The sequence below is a fragment of the Watersipora subatra genome, chromosome 6 (genome assembly GCF_963576615.1).
Source record: "Watersipora subatra chromosome 6, tzWatSuba1.1, whole genome shotgun sequence".
In the NCBI taxonomy this organism is placed as follows: Eukaryota; Metazoa; Bryozoa; class Gymnolaemata; order Cheilostomatida; family Watersiporidae; genus Watersipora; species Watersipora subatra.
In genome coordinates, this window is record NC_088713.1 from 45,471,797 (window position 1) to 45,480,354 (window position 8,558).

The following is an 8,558-nucleotide window of genomic DNA, read 5'->3' on the forward strand; positions in this document are numbered from 1 at the left end:
CCAGACACTCTAATGTTAAAGAGATTATATACATGTTATAAATGCTAATGAGACACTAACAGACACAACAGTTTAACTAAGACAAGCACTTATGCATGGGCCATATTTCTTGTACCTTTACAATGCCATATAAGTTTTAGCAGATCTATGTAAGTTCTGTGAATTGATGGCAGCCATCGTTAGAGAAGCTTAGTTGTTTTATACTAAATACTAGTTGAATACCCAATGCTGCATGAGTAATAAAAAAAGTATTTGCAAAGAAAGTTCAGCATTAGTTGCTAAATTTACCATATATATTTGCAATTTAAAAAATGTACAATATATACAAGAATATAAAATTTGCAGGAGTGAGGATTGACTTATTAGAAGGTAAAAAAATTTCCTTTACATCCCATATGTAGTGCGAAAAGTGAAGATTTTGTACAGTTTCTTCCGTCTCATAGATCTTTATGTACTTTTTTCACATAATATATTGATATATTTACTAAAGCACCTTGAACCATATTCCTTTCAGAAAATCAAAATACGATTACCCTGATATACGATTTTTTGACTTTACAGAATAAAAGATCATGATTTTTTTACTTCCCCGTACAAATTTTATTTCACCATACGAATTTAACAAATTCTTTGCCAGAGTTCAAATTTAGCAGTTGGTGTGCTTAGATCACGCGTCAAAATAACAACGACACCACAATGCTGTTTGCCAGAACTATTTTTAGAACGCCTGAAAAAGACATGGTAACTGAATTTTCTCAGTTCAGCACTTCTGTGTAAAATGAAAATCTTTTACCTTTGAAACCAGTAGCAACATTGGAGTTGCGATCCTTTCAAAAATAAAGATTTAATAGTCGGACAACCTCTCTTATCCTGCTAACAAAAGTCCACTTCATTACGAAAACAGCATCTAATCCTTTGAGTCTTCTTGCAAAATTAGGTTGACAAAGTATTTACTGAAACTGGCTAAAATTATATTTAAAAATGGAACGGGAAACTAACAGGTGATAAAATTTTAGTGATTAAAAATTAAAATTCACTGAAATAAATAAAAATGCATACTAAAACTTAGCTTTAATTTTGCGTTTAGTAAACTAAACTTATTCAAAGGTAATTCCAAGTTTATGTTACTTCTGACTTGAAGTTAAAAACTTTCTATGGTATGCACTACACAGCACTTTGCGACATTACATTTTAATGCAGGTCATAACCAATAAATACACTAATTACAATAAAGTTACTGTAATTACTAAAGGGAACATACCATTTTGTTACTGACTTTTACTACATATAGCAATTTTATAGAACTGAAAATTTTACGAGGAGATGTTTGCATTATATAATTATTATGGTTTCTATACCCCTACATGCAGTTTTTCTCCATACGATTTCAACTCTGGAACGAATCAAACCCGTATCCTGAGACTGCACTGTATACATATTTTATGATAGGTGGGTCTTCCTTATTAGATTACTAAAAACTTTATTCCAAAATTGCTGTGTTTTAATAACTTGGTGTTTTAACTTTTTAGGATTTTGAATTAGAGTCCCAAAAATCTAATAAAATTATTTTTTACATTTTACAGGGCGGATGATCCTTAAACCTTTACAAAGGAGATTTAATCATCGTCCCTCGACAAGACAAAGTTAGTTATGAAGTTTTTTCAGTTTTATTTCCAGAAGCTTAATGTTAGTAAGTTCAAGTTTACCAGACTTTCTAGTTACTAGGAGAGAGTTGTAGTAGTAACTACGTTTATCACTCACTCCACTTTAATTTTAGTATATAAATTATATAGCCTACTGTTCTTTGTCTCAGTTATCTTTATGTAGATTATTTATGTGACCAATAAGTTTCTCGTTACCTGGGAACTATAAACCTTGTTCCAAAATTCTCTTTCCCTATGACCAGAAGCGCTGAGCAAAGCGTATTTTTGAAACACCCAACGGAGGTCATGAACTCATATGAAGGTTAACATTATATGATGTAGAACGATTGATGACTAATACATGCATGTTTGTATAGAGAAGGTTTGATAGTTCTTCCAACAACAAACTATGTTTTTCACAAAGTAATGGAAATATACTTTTGTTGTAAAAAATTACTAACTGGGATGACAGGAAAATATTCATTTGTTTCCTCTTTGCTTACTATATTGCTTGTTAAGGTACAAATAGTGATAAACAGCAATAAATGTTTCACCAGTTTTAAGAACTAGAACTAGCAACTGAATATCAACCATTGGTTGTGTTGTAGATGATTTGGACAAATGGCTTATGTTTCATGGCAGAACTCATGTAGCTGGTAATATGCTGTGAATTATGACAGAGCACCATGCATTCATAAACTGTTTTCTCATCTCTATCGCTGTGCATTACGGCAGTCCTACAGGAGACTGACTCTCATAATATTCATCTTAGTTGACCCACAGCAAAGTTTACGCTACAGGCAAAAGGCAATGTTATTTTTATTATACTAAAATTGATGCTTGTCTGTTCACCTGTTCAAAGCCAGAATTAGAGTCTGGGATAGTAGAATTAAAATGTTAGGGTTAGAGTGTGTGGTGCACACAGCTAAAAAAATACATAAAAAATTGGCTTGCTATAATCTTATAACAAAGAATTTTTGAGCGGAGAATCATAATTACAACTGTTTGGACAATTTTGCCGACTTCTGACCAAAATTCTAGTAGAAATACCGCCAAGCTACCATGAAAGTGAAATGTTACCTGGGCCTTTATAAATAAAATGTTAGATTGAAAGAGCTTGATTATATTATTCAGTTTTAAAGCTTGTAGTAATTTGCCAGTCTTTTACTGAACAATCTAACTTCAGCTAGATTTATCATGTAACATGAACAAATATATCTGTTAGTAACAGACTAAAAGTACCATGACGCAGGTCGATCATTTGTTGGTTTCGACTGAAATTAAAAAATGAACGAAAAAACACAGAATTATTTGGCTAAAATTCACAGATTTGTCAGAGCTGTGCATGCGCACCTACACTGTCAACAAAACGCTTTAATTGAATAAAAAATTATTAGTGAACACGATTACGTTTCGTCAGTAGAAACTAGCGGCTCTCGCGATTTATGTAGTTTGAAGCACATAACGCGATGAGCAAGAAAAATATCAATGCAATTCGCCATCGTAAATACCATGCAGCTGATTTGATTGCAATAAAGATGCAACTCTTCCTACAATGGAACTTTTTGCTGCTAAAAACTTATTGGTAAATAAAGATTTGTAGCCATGGTGTCTGATCGACAAAGATCAAATGATAGCGAAATATAGTGTGTTTCATCGTATGATCATTTTGTGTTCATGATCGTCTATAAAACTTAAAGCAAAATTGATGGTAAAGAATATAGAAGATGTACACGGTGTCGGTGTTTTTTCCAGCAATGATATAAATATTCCCTCCCCACAAGGATAGGCGACGTCTATCATAGAAATACCAGAACAAAGAAATATCCTGAATAATGCCTCTTAAAAATTAACAAATATTACGATCAATGGTGTTTGTTTTACTGATATGCTGGTTTTATTTTCTTGTTAAATAATTATAGTTGCTCGACATTATCACGGTTGTGATCAGTTAGTTGCCATTCACAAGCATTTGTGACATTAACAGTTGCCATAGTGAAATGGCTTAAATTTGGTTTTATATTTAGAATTTGAGTATGAAAACTGCAATGCACAGCTTTGCCTGCTGTCCAATCTTATTGGCCAGGTAAAACAATGTGACAACAATAAAAGATTGTCATTTTATTGTAAGGTTGGCTAAATATTAATCAAAAACTATAGAAAAAAGGCCATTGTTCGCGTCACTTTTGGTAAACTACATGTATACTTAACTTTAAGCATATACTAAGATCCTTACAAATCTCAAAATTGGTAGAAATAGGTAATTTGAAATCTTTTATTTTCAATGGATCCATTTTTCTGGTTAGGTATGACCAGCACACTGTAGGAATTTTAGGTTTGCTTATTCATGTTTTTTTATTCACGATCAATGCAAATCTGCAATAAAAACCTAAACTCAAAGACCTAACAAGGCAATGCGACCGCCCCGCAAGAATTGTGTTAGCCTCGAAACCCAGGCTAGCACAACGCCAACAGAGCTCGATCATTAAACACAGCCCATGTGATAGCCGTCGCCTATTCTGTGGGCACTTTATCATTGGTTCCAAACATCTAAGAGATGTGGTACCTAGACATAATCAATAGCTTATCAAACTCAAAACTTATTAGAAAGTGAGAGTAAATCTTTGTTATTAGTTTCAGCTCTATTCAAATACGTCGTTTGAAAAAATATGAAAGAAAAATTGTGTGAGTTCATTCATACTTCAAAGAACCAGTGAATGTTTCATTGAAGTGTTTTCAAGTTGAACCACTAATTTTAGTTGTCAGATAAAAATAGATTCACGCGTACTACAAACAATAAGCCATTTGAAAATTTGAAAATTAAAAAATATGGTGGATTAAACACTTTCTTCTATATAACCAACACGAGATCTAGACCAACTTGTTCAAACCTATTTTTTCTGTCAGTTCGTTCATTTTACTATAATTTACAAGAAATTTAGTTTTACTGTATATCGTCCGACAACAGTACAGATTAATTATTTGTTATCGACCAACGATGTAGTACTGGCTTCCATCCGTGCCTTTAAAATTAATCATTTATTATAAAGTTAGTATTTCAGTGGCTGAGGCTAACTGCATCTGAGCTTGTATCATTTACATTTTCTGCTGGGTATTTGTGTCATCAGCATGCTTCTCAGATTTTGGATCTTTTTCGATTTTTTATCTTCAGGTGAGATTAATACATAACGATTTATTTCTTTTATACATTAATATTAAATAATAGATAAATAATATCTAACCTATTTTGAAGCAACGAAGTTAGAAAATCTAGTTTGGTTTTCGAGATAAATTATTGTCGATATTGTGGTTCGAAATACGATATATTAGCTCGTAGATATATTAGCTCGTATATTAGCACAAACGAAAAAAGACAAAAAAGCATCGTGTTGCATAAACTTATGTCTCAAAATATTTCTTAAAAAAGGCATCGCAATGCGTGGGCGCAATGCTAGAATAATTAAAATGAGCATGGGGTATGCGGTATATAAAAACAACTTTTATCCATACGCCAATTTAGCTCAGTGGTAGAGCATCCAGATAAGAAATTTGTCTTGCATTCGCCGACAGTTCAAATCCATCAGAACGTGGAATTTTAATATCAAGATCTTATTAGCTATAGCCAGAATGACAGACAGACAGACTTTGAGAAATATTTATATAGATAATTATAAATAATAATTTATAATTTATAGTTATAAATGTTAGTCATGATTTATAACTAATAATTATAATTTGTATTTATGAATTACCGTTTATGATTTATAATTATAAATGATAATTTATAAATATAATTTATAACTATAAATTACTACAGCAATCAAACTACTGGAACATCTCTACTATAGGCAGAATTGAGTCTGTCTGCCCAAAGCTTAGCTTTAAGATGAATTCGCACAAGATCTTATTAAATTTCTTTTAGAAAGGATCTATATTTTTTAAACTATTGCGATTGTTTTAGATGTTTGAGGTGATCTGATTGTAAGGTTGTTTTGAGATTAAAATTGATAAAACTTGATAACGGTTAAAATGCATTTCCGTTTGAAAAAATTTCCATGTCAATAGGATTTGATCTCACAACGTTTTACCTGGTAGACCAACACTGTACCACCTTGCCACTATATATAGAATAGTTGTGCATATAGCTAATACACTTGACGATATCTCACAGGACACCAGACTACGTAGATACTAGTTAAAATAAAACATACAGTGACTTTTGAGATTGCATCATTCAGAATTTGACACTCACCTTGATTACACGGAGAAGTGAGATCAAACTCCTCGCAGACGACCACATCACATGTTTCACAAACTAAAGACAACCCTTTGTTGTGGCTGTTACACATTGGCCTGTCATACTTCTCGGGAAACTTTAATTACTCAAGAAATGGTACATACTTGTGGTCAGTCAAACAGCTATCATGAGCCTATAAAAAGCAATTAATAGAGCGTTGCCATGAGTAAACAACTCCTTATTTTTTATCTAGGGAAAGCGTCTCAATCATTGGCTTATTGATTATGTCAACGGTGGCAAACAAAATAATAGAAAATTATAATGCCCTGTTTTTAGTGAAGCAAAAATTATATTATTATTATTGAGATTATTGAGATAAATTATATTTATCGAGAAAAAAATTAACACATTAGTATGTAATAACACAAGTAATCATTATTGATGAACTTAAAATTAGTAGGCCTACTTGGTGCAAGAATAATGTAATGAGGCGATTTCAATTGACCTGATTAATCTAGTTGTCTCCCTTGTTTCACTTGTTACTGGTCAAGAACCCTTTAAATAAATTGCATGTAGAAAATCAAGCAATCACCATATGATTGACTTTTTTTAAAATTCTTTTACTTGCTTGTAAATTTATATTGTAGCAACTAACTACTGGTTTGAATAATACAATAAAAACTGTACTAATATTTTGAGGCTATAATTTGTGCCTATCACGCATTTGCAAGCTGTAAAAGTAGCTATAAGTTTATCTTTATTTACGCAAAAAGTATGTATTCTAAATGACAGCGTGTAAGTTTTGCTCTGCTAAAATTGTTTAAACGCTAATATCAACTAGTTCATAAGTGCAGAAGATTTGAGGTCAGAAGACTTGCGGAAGGTCTTGAATAGCCAAAAAATGATCGTTTTATCGAAAACAACAATCAGAACGCAACTGGCCTAGCAAATAATGCAAACCTAATGTAAGTTGTTGTGAATCCTTGCTATTGTAATATAAATAGAGATAACTTTAGATAATCTTTGAAGTGTTTCTCAAATCTAGAAATATTTATTTTTGTTATGATCGTAGTCCAACTTACTGACCAATGAGAAAGACTTTCAGATGCTGTTACATAATTCAATCTTTTTCAAGATGTGAGTTTTTTAAAATCGAGTTATTTTCCTTTTGAATTTATTTGGACATGCTCTGGTTACTTTCTGATCAACCTAGTCATTCTTAAATATTGTAAAACTTCAACTTACAAAGTTAACTCTTTTGTTATCAAACTAATTTCTTTACTGGAACCTAATTACATTTCCAGTAACACGTAATATTTAATAAATGTGTGTTTAAATTGCCATAACCTTTGATCAAACTGTCTATAAAATATGTTTTGATTATAAATTGATCAGCGTGAAATTTTACAGCAGCTGATGCCATGGAAAGTTCCACAAATGTGTCGCAAAATGAACCTCCGAACTTTTTCAGTAATTTGCAGAAAGACCGAAAGCATGTCCGAGTCGGACGACTTGGATATTATTAGTTTACACTATTATTACTGATAAAAATAATCACTTTCAGTAACACTATTGTTCGATAAAAATCACCCAAAGTCTATAGATCTAAAATAGTAAAAAATCAATAGCTGTAATAGGTCTGACACAACTGGTCTTTGCTAAGAAGAAATTGCTACAAAAATTAAAAGTTTTTGCAAAGCAAAACTACGCTCAGGATGGGTTGTTAAAATATTTTTTATTGGCTTAAATCATGCAGCTAGATGTTTCTTTTTGCCTAAGTGCAGCTACGATAGGCTAAATATATAATTACTCAGTAATTAGAAATTATTTGTGCGAAGCCTGAAAAAGACACATCATGGGGCTCTTGGCCATACTGAAACGCTTTGTCGAGCTGTAATACATGATCATTGGTAGCGAAAGAGTTAATCCACCCCAATAACTTCTTTGTAGCGTATATTGAAACAATTGTAAACTGAAACAAATATAATTATATGAATACTTTGTGCTTAGTTCATTAATTCATTACTTCATAAATTGATTTAAAAATCAAAAACTATCTATAAATGTTTCATGTAATTACATAAAGTATTAAAAATATTTTGTGCAAAACAAATTCAAAAACTTGAATTACATGGAAAACAAAATCTGCAACAATCCAAAAAATTGGAGAAGAGCATCACATGTGTAGTGCACCACAAAATTGACTCATGTTAGATTTTACCTCCTTTTTTGCTTTTTGTAAGTTTCAAGAAAGCAAACATATGACAGGTTCATAAAAATTTTATAAATTTTAAAAATAAACAAACCTTGCTATAATAGAAAAACAGAAAGCCACACTTGGAGGTTGAAAAAAACTTGCATCATATAGAATTCAAACTCGGCAGCCATAAATTACTTAGGTGACCTTGTATACATTAATAGACATTTATTCTTCCTTTATTAGATTTAGTAGTTATTATTAGTTGGTGCTCTGTTTAAACTTTGATAAACAGATCTGAACTTTTTAGATAGAATGTTGAATTTAAATTACCTAAGTGATTATTTTTATAATTGTCTACAAATTATTATCAGCACACCGAGAAAAAAAAACGAAGTGGCTTCGCTAATATTAGTCATAAAAATGGCATTTTTATGAGTATTTTACCTTCTTGTTCTCCTCACACATCTTAACACTGCAG